At 43.8% G+C, this 15,069-nt stretch overlaps 1 protein-coding gene across 1 annotated transcript in view; it reads left to right on the top strand.

Moving 5' to 3' along the window:
* The window catches only part of BRINP1 (BMP/retinoic acid inducible neural specific 1), an 89,429-nt gene that overhangs the window by 46,129 nt on the left and 28,231 nt on the right, over nt 1-15,069 (top strand). The window lies entirely within an intron of this gene.

Below are 15,069 nucleotides of genomic sequence, written 5' to 3'. Positions count from 1 at the left end.
ATCCGGCAGATCTGTCTGTGCTCAGGGATGGAGGAAATAGAGGAGCCCCCTCCTGAAACGCATGTTTTAGAGACCAGAAACAACTCTGGAGGGAGGGAGGCTGTAACATTTTTCCACCTCTCCAACAAGCCATGTTTAGTTGTTTCTCTAGAAGTGATACTTTGTTTTCCTACTTGACCTTTTCCTGTGAACACCTTCCCTGTTTTGGGAATGTTTGTTTCAAGCAGTGGACAAAACGCTAGTCCACAGGTTTAGCTCTCCCCAGGAGAGAGGCCAAGGGAAGGAAGGTGAATGCCACCAGTCAGATCCTAGTCATATTGCTCTGCGCATTGCTGGGAGGCATTCAGGAAATGTAGCTAGGAGGAAGGTAGAAAAAGCATGGTTAGAAAAGAGTTGGCTTTATTTTTGTGGCATACACAACACAGTGTCTCTTCTGCTGCTGCTATGCCTAGCTGATCTTGCAGGACACCATTTTTCTGGCTCACGTGGAAGACGACGGAAGGACAGAGAGGCTTTAGCATCTGGTATCACAACCCAAAGAACATGGGACTAAAAGGACCCTCCAGGGCCACAGTATCGCATCTCCCACCCTGCCACGCACAGCGTTTTGCCATTTGAAGAACTATAGTCCTAAGCCTCTAGGGCAGTATGGGTGGTCTCTTTGCAGACTGCATCTCCCAGGCCTTGGCTGCTCCCAGAACCCAAGTAACAACTGAAAACCTAAATAATAATTCTCTCTAGTTCTACCACAGGCTGTTGGACTTGATACAGGTGTGACTGGATGGCAGGCTCTAGCCTGGGGCTATCCGGGGGAAAGATGAACAGATTTTTAATAGCAGCAGGGACTGTTGCAGTCATCTAATATAAAACTAATCTGTGTTTAGAACATTTATTTGTGGTGTGTGGCACGGATCTGGTCAGGAGAATTGCAACAGCTAAACTGCCCCCAGGATAACCTGGGGCTGATCAAGGGGCTCCAATTTTCATCTCTGCAAACACTGTGACTGCACTGCAGTTTGGCCCCTGTCACCTTGGCAGGGGCTTTCATCAGGCATGCCCCTCCGACTCTGTCTGTCATGCTTCGTACTCCCGCCGCAGTGAGCCACAGATATAATCTATGGAACACAAACATGATTTTATAATAAGTTTTCTATGCAGCCAGGATAAAATGCCAAACAGAATCAGAAAACAATCAGTCAGTGAAACTCAGCACTGCTGATGAGCGCGCTGCTTGTAACGGTTCAGTGCCCAGGAAGATTAAGGCTTTAAATACAGCCACTACCTGCCCTTCCAAACACGGGGATAAGCGGGACAAGGGGAGACAGGCAGGCAGGGGGACGAGGCTCAGGGAAGTGAGAATACCCGGTACATCTCCTGCTGGGAGTAAGTTAAAACAGGAGCCGCATCAGAGCTGCAAAAAGACACCTTAGTATGGAGTCGCTGCTTCGTACATCCGGAGATCAGCAAATTCGCCAGCAGCTGGTCTTTGTAAGTAACAGTACAAGGAACAGGGACAAACAGGTCTGCTACAGAGACAATATTTGACTGAGATAAACATGCACTTATTGTGGAGGCCTCTGGGTGATGCTCTTGCACAGGGCCATATAATTGATTCCTCCCACTGTAGGCAGTTTTAGGACGCCTCTCTCCCCCCTCGTACGGCTTGCAACAGCCCTGAACAAGTTGAAGTTTAGATTAGGTTCTACGTCCTGCCGCAAGAATATGGTCTGTAGGACCCTAAATCTGTACTGCTCAACACAGCTGGGGGAGAGAAAAAAAGAAAGGAGGGTTGGGAAAAAAAGAAAGGGGTGTTGGGAAGCATGAACAGGGGAAGCAACTCCACCAAAGAGCAGGAGAAAGAAAAAACCTGAACGCCTCAGCCTGGAAGATAGTGCTAAAAAGCATCCTGCTGGCCTGAGCAGCAGCTCAGCTAATCTGGCAGTTTACCCTGGTCCAGGAGAGGGTAGGGCTGTACCCCAGGGGATAACTACCTAGCCCATGGCAAGGATGCAGACTTTGACCTGTCCCCCTTCTTCCTGACACTTGCTCGGGTACTGGGAGTTGTGAGGTTTCTAGTCAGTAGCAGGAAACATCGGGACCAGCTCTCTACCAGGCTGCACAGATATTTTTTTTCCTCCAGTATTTGTAAGAGCTGGGGGATTCAGACCAGCTTTTTTCCTGTCTTCTTTAAGTACTCCAGGCTTGAATCGTATTATTGTATAACTCACAAATTCCTTTAAAAAATAAGAATATGCTGCCTTTTAGGATTGCAAAGAAAAGCCAGAAAATATGAGTCTTTAAATTTCAAAACCCAGAAGGCAAATAAAAAACATTGCAGATGTTGTTTTGTTCAGTAGATAAATATATACATACACATGTGCTTCAAAATTCTGGGGTCCAGTTCATTATTTCTGAGCAGAGGCTCAGATGTGCAATAGTACATAATCCCTTACTCAGGTTTAGCTAGCATAGGAGCTGATGTTTTTACTTTGCCCAGTCCTCACCCCCTGAAACAGCCATGAGGGGAGGTCTTCTCCTTAGCTTTTCTGTGGCATCTGAACCCCCCAGACTAAGTTTCCAGTACCTTGCCTCAGAGAGATCCTGACTTTAACTTAGTACAAACAAAAAAGCCTATCATGAAAGAAAGCAGAGCAGGTGAAAGGGGAAGAACCTACCCCATAGAAGCTCCCACCCAGACTCAGAAAGGAGTCCCGAGCCACAATAAAAGCACTAAGCAAATACCTGCCAAGCCAAAATGAAAATCTGAGACACAAGAGCCCTTACTAAAGAACTACCCCTTCACCCTCTATTTCACTCCCTACCAAACTTAAAAAAAACCCCAAACACCACAACCCCTTGCAAAAACAAACAAACACCCAACCCTCCCCACACAGCTGACTCCTCTTTCCCCCTAAATAGACCTTGAATGATGAGGCTATAAATCTTTGCAGCTGGCCCTATTCTGCCCTTCAGGGAAGGGGATTGTGCCCTTTGTTTAACAGCAGGGCTCAGCTCCAGCCCTCTGTCCCAAACCCTGAATTTTGATGCTTACAACCCGGAGACCTGCTGGGCATTGAGACTGCCTTTGCACATGGGGCCGGATGCTGCTTGTACTGAAGTCGAGGAGGTTTTGCTCTTAACTTCTCCAGGACCTGAATTTCACATCTGGACCTTAGCATGTGAGTGGATTTTGCTTTGTAGCTGAATTAAGCAATTCGTGCGGACAGGTGCTTATGTGGCTCTGTGTGCATTGCGGGGCAGTTAGCAGTTTGCACGTACTGCCCTTTCACTGAACTCCCTCCCTCCACCATGCTGCAGATTTTATGCCCACAGTATGCGTATAACAACCCCTCTCAGCTGTTTTAGGTGTGCTTGAAGCTCAGTGAGCTAAGGAAGCATTCTGGTGGTCCTTTTTACACTAAAACAGTCTCCTGTATCATCTGGCTGTGATATATTCATAAAACTGCAGGAATTCAGACAGGCACAACCTGAAGTGGTACAGACTAGCATTGCTGGAAGCCTCAGAGGTCTTCAACCTTCTCTTTCAGACCATCCTGCACATTCTTCTTTGCTGATTTGAACACAACAGAGTTGGCAATCAACATAACCTTCCCAAAGGAAGTGATTTGCATTTCAGTAGATTGATTTCACAGCCTTTGGGGTCCTATTACTTTGTAGAAGAGAAATGCCATGGGTGTGCATTTGATACCTCTCCCTCTTGCTATAGAACAGGTCCAACACCCTCCTTGTGGTATGGCTGCAGCTCACTCCATGTTTTGAAGCACGTGGCTCTTGTGTCCTCCCCGAAGGGCTGGGATTCAGGAGTTTATGTGCAGTGGTGATTTTAAGACACGTACTTCTGCCCCTGCTTCTCTTCTCTGTGGCCAATGTGGGGTTGCGTTTGCATGTTGCCGCTACTACCCTTAGCATTATTGAATATGCCATGGGAAGCAGTGCACCCTGCCAAACTGAGCCCTGCACAGGCAGCAAGGACACTGGGCAGGAGTGTTTATTGGCACAGGCAAAATGGACAGCTGCCTGGGGCAGCAAGTTTGGCCATGACCCCCCCTATCTGATAGTGTTATGTTAATGGTTGGACTTGATGATCTCATGGGTCTTTTCCAATTGAAATGATTTTATGATTCTATCTACTTTAGTCCTTGCTGGTGAATTGCTTTGTCCTGGCTCCAGATCTGGGTTAATTTTGTTCATGGCTGTGCTGTGTGCTAGATCTCTTCTTTGGAAAAGTTGTTCATCTCTTGCTGCCTTAGCTTCTCTGTCTACAGTGACATATTTGTTTAAAAGTGCTTTGAGAGCCATGTATCAAAGTCACAAATAACAGCTAAAGGAAACATGACTCATGATTGGGAAATTGCTAAGCACGTGCCTGAATAACCAAGTGCTTCAAAGCTTCGCAAACAGATCCCAGAAAACAAAAGCATTTGCATTCACTAGTCTCTGTTCTCTGGATAGGACAGGACAAAAATAAAGCTTTTCTTTTATGAAATGTTGCATGAAAAGCATGGTTGTCTTTTTATTGCAGGCCACTTCACAGCATGCAAAAAAGATTGCCTTTCTTCAAGAGTTTGTGAATTTTTATTTTATTGTAGTCTTTTTATTTCCTCCATCAAAACATGTCTGAGTTTGAAATGGCATGACTAGGAATGAAAATTAAATACATCAAAACTGATTTTTGTTGAAATGAGATTTTTGGAGCAACCAGGGAATGTTCAAAGCTTTCTCACTGCTTATGTTCAGTTTTTTTGCTAAAGAGGGATGTAGTCTGAGGAAATGGGTCACCTTTTTCCTAGAGAAAATTTCTTCAATTTTACTGTAATTCTGATGTGTCACGGGTTTTTTTTTTTAATCTTGAACAAAGCACAAATGTCTCTGATTATGGATGGCTTGAATTTTGCTGCAGCTATACTCTGCAGCCTAATTTTTTTAGCCCTTCACCTCTCACCTTATGTCTTTTGCTAGTAATTTCAGGCCCAGATACCATGTGATTCCTATGCTGAGAGGGGACAGTCTCTGCATATAGCCACTGTGTATATCCCTGCTTGCTGGATGTCACTGTTAAAAAAGCAACCCTTGGCGAGTGGCCTGAGCATAACGGCACAGCTTGAAAACCAAAGGGATGTTGAACCACAGCTCTTAGGGTGAAGGCACAGAAATGGGTGCCCTGAGAAACCATGAGGAGGAAGCACCATTTTCTCCTAAACTAACTTGGAGGAAATAGTGTCACAACACTATAGGAATAAAGTAGCAAAGATCAGTGTGGGAGGGGAGGGTGGTTTTATTTTACAATGACAAAACAGATTTTGTTCACTTGCACTCTCATACCTCCTCCGTGTACTCACGAATGCTTTCTGCAAGATCCCTTGCAACAGCATGGGTAATGAAGGATGCCAGTCCTCATCACATCTCCTGGGTTATTCTGAGGCTGGTGACCACGTGTTGGATCTGGGAATGCCTTTAGGAGCAGACAGCGATTGGTCCCTCTGTCATGTTGCATCTCTGCAAGTCATGATTTCCCTACATATTCTCTACGTGCAGCCTGGAGCATGCTCTTCCATCTGAAGGATATTCGCTGGCGGGGAAGGGTATGGACCCCTTTCATTTCACATAACCCAGACAAAAGCCCCTCAACTGGCTGATCATCAGGCCCTGATCAACAGATGCCTGATGTAAACAGGTGGCTTTGCCAACTGGCTGTCTTTAGGCATCCAAGCTGCCCACCAGCACCTGCCTTACGTGATTGTTAGTGTCTCCATCAGCTGAGTGACTCAGGGGTGAGGGGGTGGGTGAGAGGGGACAGCTTTCCCATCAGTGCCTGCTCTTGCTGACCCCACAAGTATAGTAGCTGTGCCCAGGTGGCTCTGCCAGGACTGCCTTGAGGGCACAGCTGGGTGTAGGAGGCAGGAGGGGCTTTGTATTTAAACATCACTTTTTTTTTTTTACTCCTTTGAATTTGAGCCTTTGCCAAGTGTGTAGCACAACTGACCAGAGGGGGGTGATGGCTCCATTTTCTAACAACAGCTCAAGTTTTGAAACATGGTTGCATGCTGTGTTGGAGAAAATTTTGTGCTTTTTGAGAAAAAGGGCAATCAAGGCTAAATTTCTGGTACTTACTTTCCCAGTATTGACAAATGCTGTGCTTCAGTTGCCAGTAGTGCAGTAGCCAGGTACCCGAGCCTTTAGCATGAGAAATTAAGGTTCAAGTCCACATTTCTCACAGTTTTTTCATCTGAGTTAACTGTGAATCATAAGTAAAGAGCAAAGCTTGGGGCTGTGATGTCACTGGCTGAGGTTATCAGCTTGCTATAGCTAAAATTAGGAAAAAAAACCCCTGTAGTCCACACACCTATATCTTTAGGAAATGAAGCAAGTGCAATTTAATGAAATGACTTGTTCCAAACTATGTTCTTGTTACAGCCTTTGATTCATGCTGTTGTGCTCATATGAACACTGGTAGGCAATTGTGACCCAGTCTAGATGGTGAATTTTGGGGCAGGGCAGGCCTAGCTTGCTGAGGGTTGCCATGGGGTAAAGAGCGCTCGTCATGACTTAGTGCGGGCCAATCTTCCCCTGGGTGGTTTGTTATCTGCTCTATAAATTAAAATCTGTCTCCCTGTCTTCCATTTCAAACTTGCTTTCAAAAGTAATAGATTTAAATGCTTTCATGTACTATTTAACCATATGAGGAGGGACTTCATCAAGAGTTTAATCCTCTAACCTACTAGAGTCCAAACAAACACTTCAATGTGAAAAGGTCTTTTTGTTGTTGTTGGTTGTTCAGTCTTGTGCTGTAGCAACTGGAAAAAAAAGCAATCTGGGGCCTTCTCCTGCCTCTGCCCGGTGCTCATATACAGCCTTAGTTAATTGTCTCACCTTCCTGTGTCTTAGCTTCCCTTCCAACCTGTTGTTGGCTAAGTCTAATTGGCTGATGTATGCCATCAGCTCTTTGGACAAGGATCATGTGTTGAGCAAAGGAGCATACAAGAAGGGAATTGAAAGAAGTGTGGAGAAGAGAACCTAAAATTGTACCAATTATCCCAGGTTTCCTCCAGACTATCTAAAATTCCTTCAATGACTCGGATGTTTCCATGTGTTGCCTCAAATGTGCTGTTCTTTGAAAGCACCTTCTTGACAGCTCCTTGACTTCCCAGGATCTGCTTGATCCTGAATTCTGGGTCAAACTTATAGAAACATAAATCCAGGAGACCATGCTAAGAAAAATAATATCAGTGTTGTAATCATAGCTGTAGAACTCAAAATGCCTGTTTCATAGATGAGTTTCTCTAGGCTACCTCAGGTATTTCAGTGGAGAATTGTTCTAGCTGCATGGCTTGTGATTTTTATCACAACTCACAGTGAAGGAATGGGTGTCTCTGTATTGTCCGTTCAAGTGCTTGGAGCACAGGACCCTGCAGCCTATTAGAATAGCTTCCTCAGTACCTTAATAATCCATGTCTGGTTTAGGTAACCTTTTAGGAAGAAAACAGCAACAGAACATTTCCTATTTTTGATAGTGTTTGTTAAGCCGCAGCGGTGCTAACAAAGCTGGGAGCTCTTGTAGAGATGTCACTCTGACTTCTAGCAGCTAGTATCAACCACTATGTAAATTGTAGTGGCTTAGAAGAAGTGCCGTCAGCCCAATGCTGAAAACAGCTGCAATGGTGTTAACAGTAATGGGAACTACTTACAAGCAAGTCTCCAGGGTGGACAAGGCTTAAGTAGGCTGGTGTTGGAAAGGGTATCTCTAGTGCCCGAGGTGTGTGCTGTTTGCAATGAAATCTGCACAAAGAACTTTATGGGGAAAGTTGAGTGGAATAAATGTCCCACAGGCAGTTTGCAGTGTAATCTGATGGGTGTCATGAAAGGGAATTGTAGCAGCTGACTCAGGTGAAACATGGGAACAGATCAATAGATGACAAATGATGGTAGCTGGTGAGTTTACTCTGTTGAAGAAGTTTAGAAGTTACTATGTGTTATCTGAGGATGCATAAGTATATAACTTGGAAGTGACCTCGTTCAGTTGAAGGGGTAGTAACCTACTCTGCCATGTTTTCCTGTGATTGTCTAATTGCAACGGTAGCTATGTTTGGATTTGAAGTCAGAGCTAGGAATCATAGCCACGTCCTGGCCATGAGCAAATTTAATAACAAGCAAACTTAGTAATGGCCAAATTCAATGACCTATCTTTTAACTTGTACTTACCTATGCTGAATCATTCTGCTTTGACTCTCTAGTAATAAATTTATTCCAGCTTCATCTTTTTTTAAACAAATCGATCTTTTCAGCACCCAACAAGTACATGTTGCCTCCTAAAAGACCCAAGTGCAGTCCCATCCTAAGAGAGAACACGAGTCTCGGAGTCATGTCTGTCTGATTGTTTTTTAATTCAGTGCTGGAACAATCTGTTTACCAAGGCACTTTCAAGGTCGCATGAAATCCACCTAACTTTGAAGTAACTTTGTTCTTGCTTCTTGCAAACTTCATGTTGTTCTGGACCTATTATTTACCTCCCTCTCCTTTTACAAAAAAAACCCTCCAAGTTTTCAACCCTGGAACAATTTAATATTTTTAAGAAAAATATCAGAGAGATGAAAACAAAACTCTGTTTGTAACAGGAAAATCCAACAGGCTGAAATGATTGCCCAGAAAAGGGGAAGTAGTTGAGGTTTCAAACACCTCAGCCAACACCAAGCACATGGCCAAAGTATAGACCAAGGAAAAAAACAACAGAAGATTCTTCCACTGTCCTGTGGAGACAGGTGAAGGAGTAAGTAGTCCAACAGAGCTGTTTTATTTCTGCCCATATGATTTTGTTGAATGATCCAAACACTGATGGTCTTCTCCTTGGGTTTAGTCCAATCCAGGTAAATGCCCTTATAGGAATAAAACTGCTGCAGACAGCACAGCATTTATCAATAATCAATAGTCAATTTATTTATCTTATTCACCTGCCAGCTGTCATATGTCAGCATGTCTGCTTGCCTGGTTGTTATGCAAAATGCTGTCAGAGTTTCAGCTTAAGTGATTTCTGTTTCATACTTCTCTGGAATTAGATTTCTGCATATTTTTTTCTTTCTTACAGCAGAGCTTCATCCTCTGTCTAATTTGGAACTAGTTTGAATCTACAGACTGGAGTTTTCTTAAATAGATTAAGGGGGATGAGTGCCAAACCCTCACAGGAAACTAATTCTTGTAGGTCCTTTGAAAAGCTCAACTTTGAAGAGTGACTTCTTCATGCTGCCTAGATAGAGAGGAGGCCAAGCTGCAGAAGAAACTGCTGAAGGAATATTGCACTGCTCAGCTGGGGCCTGTCTGGCATTTTGAGGGCGCAGACTAGAAATAAAACATCACTGACCCCACCATAATCACAGAGACCCCGTACAGACTCACGTTAAGTCAGATCTGGCAGTAAAAGATAAGCATTATAATGCAGTTGTCATGCTCGTATCCTGCCCCCGTGGCATGATTTGCAGAGTCAAGGGCTCACAGTAACCTGGAAGAGCTATCACCCTGAGGATTGAAGATAACTATTACTTTGTGCAGCCCATGACTGGGGACAATTAGGCTGAGAAAAGGAAAGACAAAACAAAAACCCCAAACCAACAGCTCTGTTGTAGGAGCATCTAGGAGGATTCTGGAGGACTTTGGGCTAAGTTCCTGATGCTAACACAAAACTTGTTTTTTACCTGGGCAAGGCCTAAAATCTGTCTGTTCACACTCATTCTAACAGCTAATAACACTTGTCTGCAACATACATAGGGGTGTCCAAAAATGTCTGTCTTAATGATTGTGAGGTGCTTGGATGAAAACAAGGGGCAGAGACATGTCTAGGCAGATTCCATTGTATATACACCAAAATCCAAGAGAGTAAGAAGGCTCTAGGAGTTCTCTGTCTCTGACTGGGGATCCTGCTGATGTCAGAGTCAATAATGTGTGCAATATGCCAGGTAGAGGACATCAAGCAATGTTTGTACCTTGCTGTTACTGAAGAGGGTGTTGTCTTTGGAAAGGTTCTGTCTGCTTATCACCTATGGGAGCAGTTGATGGCTTTTGAGCTATGATCTATAAAAAAGATAAAAAAACTGCTGAACAGAAAGGAGCTGGTGCCTTCTCCTTGCCCAGTTCCCAGAGAGTGGTGGGGCTGGTCCTGTCTGCTGCATATGCATTGTGAGTGGGATGCGCTAACTGCCCTGCAGGCCCTGAAGATAATATACCCAGCAGCAGGAGGTGTTGGGGTGTTCTAGTTAGCATGACAGTTATAGGCTTTGTTCAGTCTTCCTGCTCTGCTTTTTTTCCTTTTTCAAACAGACTCTGTCTTAATCATTGTTTAATGCATTTAATTTCATTTTGGTTTCAAGCGCCAGCCCCCGAGGTCTGTACTGAACTTGTTTCTTCACTTACGTCCTTTGGTTGTCTTGACCATTTGAAGATAGGGAATTTAATTTGCTCCGACGGCCTCTCTCTTTCAGACTTCTTTCCCTGGGTAGAGATGCTCGTGCCCTTGGATTCTCCTAGTCTCTCTGGTGCAGTGGGGGGTCTGGGTGATGTATCCATTCCAGGCTTTTGACTTTTTCTCCCTCTTCAGCATTTTTTCCCCCTTTTTTCTGTTTCCCTGGAGGGGTCATAGTGCTAATGAGCACTGAGACATCTCTAGTGGCTCCCTCTCTCTGACATGCATGGCCTTGATGACAAGTTCATTAATGCAAACTCTGAAGTGGCTAGTATTTTCTCAGATATAGCTGTATACAAATAAAATGTATCCTCTTACTGTGACAGGGGGGAAGGCTTGAAATATGCATATCTACCTCCATGAGGCAGTACTTCATCCCTCTATTTCCTCTCACCTCTCTTCCCCCTTTAGGCATTAGCACTTCCTACCCCTTCCAGCCATAAGAAGAGTAGGCTTTTCAGTGCTTTCACCAGACATTAGAGAACAAACTCCCCTCCACTGATCTGGCAGGCATTTTCCTGGGTACGCTCCACATTAGCATGGGCTGTCTACGCTGGCGAGACATTAGAGCATACACAAGTGCCTCTCCCCCACTACTCAGACGTTAGGTCATAGTTTCTCCTTATCCCGTCTCTGCATCAGGGATACAGACTCTTCCTCCTCCTTGCTAAGAGGTTTATTGTCTTTCCGACACCCTTAAAAGCTTCCCCACTGGCAGAAGTTCAGGTCTTTGCTAGGGATTTCCCCTGAGGGTCAGAAGACTGTACTAATCCTAACTGTATGTTGCCATCATAATCCTGGTCAAGTCTTTGCAACTTCTTCACCTGGAAAATGAACAAGTAACAGTGCAATATTTCTCTTTCATAAAGTGCCTTGAGACCTGTAGAGGCCTCACCTGTGTTTTCCAGGCAGTGGCATTGAGACTGTGGTGTCTCTGATGGTTCTGAGAAGCAATGATCACTGAAATGGCATCCGAGAATGATTTCTGGGAGGAAAGATTTCAGTGTCCTTTTGCACACATCCATGAATCCACGGCCTTGGTAGATCCTCCGAAGATTCACAGATTTGAGGATTCAGTGGTGACAAACAGATGAGAGTATGCTTACCTAGCCCAGTGCCATCGATTCAGTTTTGGCCAAAAGCAGCTGCTTCTGCAGAAAATGCAATTAAGTCTAGAATTGAAAGCTAATAAAAAAAACCTGTTCTTGGAGGTGTTTCTTCACAGACTTCAGGAGTTACAGGTTGGATCATTCCCTAAGGCTAGAGCTATACTGTTCCCTGCAAATCTCTCTTTTTTTTTTTTTTTTTTAATCACCTCAATTCTAAGTGATTTCACTAGCCATATGCATTAATGTTAAGTCTATTTTCCAAAATTGTACCATAATCTTGGCCTCAGGTGCATCTTACAGCACAGAGTTCTATAGGTTGCATGGAAGACTGCTAGTATTTAGAGGGTTGCTTTCAATGTAATATATTCTGGAACTGGGGAAGCCAAGTTTAAAATGTATTTGTGGTCATTAATGAGGAAGCTTAAAAATACCATATAATTTGCTTGACCAATCCCAACCAATCAACAGCACACAAAGAGAATACAGCCAAATACTATGCAAAACCTCAAAAAAAAAAAAAGCTTGAAAAATGTCACTAAGTAAATTCAAATAATGCATAAATTAGAGGGAACTGCAACTGGCTCATGGATATTCTATGAGCAGAAGATAAACATCTAAGTTAGTTGCATAAATTATTCATCATAACGTATTTGCTCAGCTTTTCTCATCAGCTATGAAAACCACACATCCAAGCATTTGGAGAGTATAATAGAACTGGGCTTTCACCTCAATGATAGCCCTAGGAGTAGGAATCCCTGGGGAGGGATGGTATGCATAAGAACTGAGTGGAAAAAGTCTCCTTCACTATGAGGTTTTAGATGTGGATTCTGCTAAGGGCTTGTCTACTGCATGAATGGTGACTGGAATCGTCCCTTGGCAGCAGGCAAGGCTGAAGATATGGCAATGATTTCTTTTAAACTCCTCCATTTGCCTCTTGCCAGTGGTGTCATGAGATGATGTTGGACCTGATGTAAAAAATGAACCCACTTCCCCTTTGAACATACTGTTTATGAAATTTTCATTCTCTGTTCCTACCTTCTCCCATCTTTATTACCCACCGCTTTCCAGTGCGTGGTCCTAATTGTAACTGTTTGCCCTGTCCATCTCCACACACTGAATGGAGGCACTCCTAGGCTTTGGGTGTTGATATATCAATAGGGCCCTACCTGAACGTTTCAATTCCACGGTCTTTGCTTTGGAAGAGATAACTTGACAGTAACAAAAGCAAACTCTCTGTACTTTGTCTGGGAACATGAAGCATTCCCCCAGCCCTTTCTGAAAATGTGCTGGCTCTGGAGGGCTCTAGTCCCTCCTGACTCTATCGATAATGCTTGCAGAAAGCAGTAATCTGAGAGCAAAAGCGTGCTTGAGTTTTACAGGAAGTAATAATTGTCTCTTTGGAGAGGAAGCACAGATGGCATTTTTCCTATGCTTGCTGGTTATGATCTTTATGATAGGAACATCAGAACCCCAATTTATTATAAAACCTTGCCTGTATTTCAGCATCCAGAGCTGCGTCTTCCCATACAGTGTAACTGCTGTATCCTGAAGGGACCATTACTTCTTCATGCAAAGGGGATTTCCTTGTATAGTCAGGTTTGGGATGACCACTCTAATCATGAATGATTAGAGCAACCTCTCTGCAGTGTCAGAGAGAAGCTATTTGTATTTGCAGGTTTTACCTGTCATTAAAAGCAACCGTGGGACCCCCAAATGTATCTTTTCCACAGGTACTAAGTGTTGGACTTTTACACTATTCTTGGACAGCAGAGGGAAAACTATATTCTGCTCCATACAGTGAATATGTGGACATTGGTAATGCACTTGTTATCTGCAGACAACTTTAGAGACAATGGTCTATGTTTTCTCCCCTCCTGGTATTAAGATCCTAGTCTATGGGTTTTTGGGGGTTGGGTTTGGGTTTTTTTTAGCCTTTTGACAGTTTTTTCTAGGAAAGACTGATGTCTCTGTGGATTACAAGGTGGTGTGGTTTAACCACAGCTGGCAACTAAGCACCACACAGCTGCCCGCTCATGCCCCCCCGGTGGGATGGGGGAGAGAATCAGAAGGGTAAAAGTGAGAAGACTCGTGGGTTGAAATAAAGACAGTTTAATAGGGAAAGCAAAAGCCGTGCATGCAAGCAAAGCAAAACAAGGAGTTCATTCACTCCTCCCCGTCGGCAGGCAGGTGTTCAGCCATCTCCAGGACAGCCGGGCTCCATCACGCGTAACGGTTACTTGGGAAGACAAACGCCATCACTCCGAGCGTCCCCCCCTTCCTTCTTCCCCCAGCTTTATACGCTGGGCATGATGCCATATGGTGTGGGATGTCCCTTGGGTCAGTTGGGGTCAGCTGTCCCGGCTGTGTCCCCTCCCACCTTCTTGTGCCCCCCCCAGCCTGCTCGCTGGTGGGGTGGGGTGAGAGGCAGAAAAGGCCTTGACTCTGTGTCAGCACTGCTCAGCAATAACAGAAACATCCCTGTGTTATCAACACTGTTTCCAGCACAAATCCAAAACACAGCCCCATACCAGCTACTATGAAGAAAATTAACTCTACCCCAGCCAAAACCAGCACACAAGGTTTGACACTGATGACTCTTTGGATGTGGTAAAAGGGGTATTTTGTTTTGGCATTTTTACTTGGCTTGTGAAAGCCTAGGAGCTACAGAAGGGGCATTGGCTCAGGTGTAAGGTGATATTTTGAAGTAAAAAGCTGGCACTTTGCTATTTTAATCAATGTAACTTCTGTTAGGCAGCCTGGGGTGTTGTGATGGGGTGTAATCAAAATAAGTACATGCATAATTGCATTAAGTAAAATAACGTAACACACATAAAGTGGACTGGGTGTAGAATCAACCTGGGAAAAAAATTCTGTTTTGTGTTCCTGGCTTTGCAACTGAATTACAGCATCTCCTAAATCTGCCTGCATGTCAGGTTCTCTACCAGCGAAGTGGGATTGCTGGTGCTAGTTGACACACATTGATAGAAAGTGCTGTGTCAGTGCCAGGTATTGTCATTCCTATTATTTAAATGAAATTTTTGTCTTAAACCTGAATTACAGGAATAAGTGAATGAAAAGTGACAGATGCCTGTGACTTGATTATCTGGGAGATGGCTTAAGATAGTGCAGATGCATTGTAAGACAGTGGTTATAAATAATATCCTTTCCTTTTAAGAAGGCCTTGCTCAATATTTTTCAAAGGACGTTAATAGGTTTCTCATCTTTTAGGTGCTCAGCTGGTGATGTATTTCAGAGGTCTGATTTTTAGATCACAAGTGTGCAAGGTTTTCTCTAGGCATTTCCCTCTGTGTTGTTTCAAAATGGATACCTGCAATAAAGCACTGTTTTTGCAAACACTAACTTTATTTTTTTCCCAGTTGCTATCAGTTTAAAGGGATTTGAAAATCACTTTATAGGTTTTTAAAAAAAAAAAAAAAGAAAAACAAACAAAGCCTCCATTTTCAACCTGGCCTCTGTTTATATCTGAATCGA

This window comes from Aptenodytes patagonicus, chromosome 18 (genome assembly GCF_965638725.1).
Source record: "Aptenodytes patagonicus chromosome 18, bAptPat1.pri.cur, whole genome shotgun sequence".
Classification (NCBI taxonomy): Eukaryota; Metazoa; Chordata; class Aves; order Sphenisciformes; family Spheniscidae; genus Aptenodytes; species Aptenodytes patagonicus.
The sequence above is the reverse complement of the archived record's forward strand: the minus strand, read 5'-3'. Positions and strand labels throughout refer to the sequence as shown.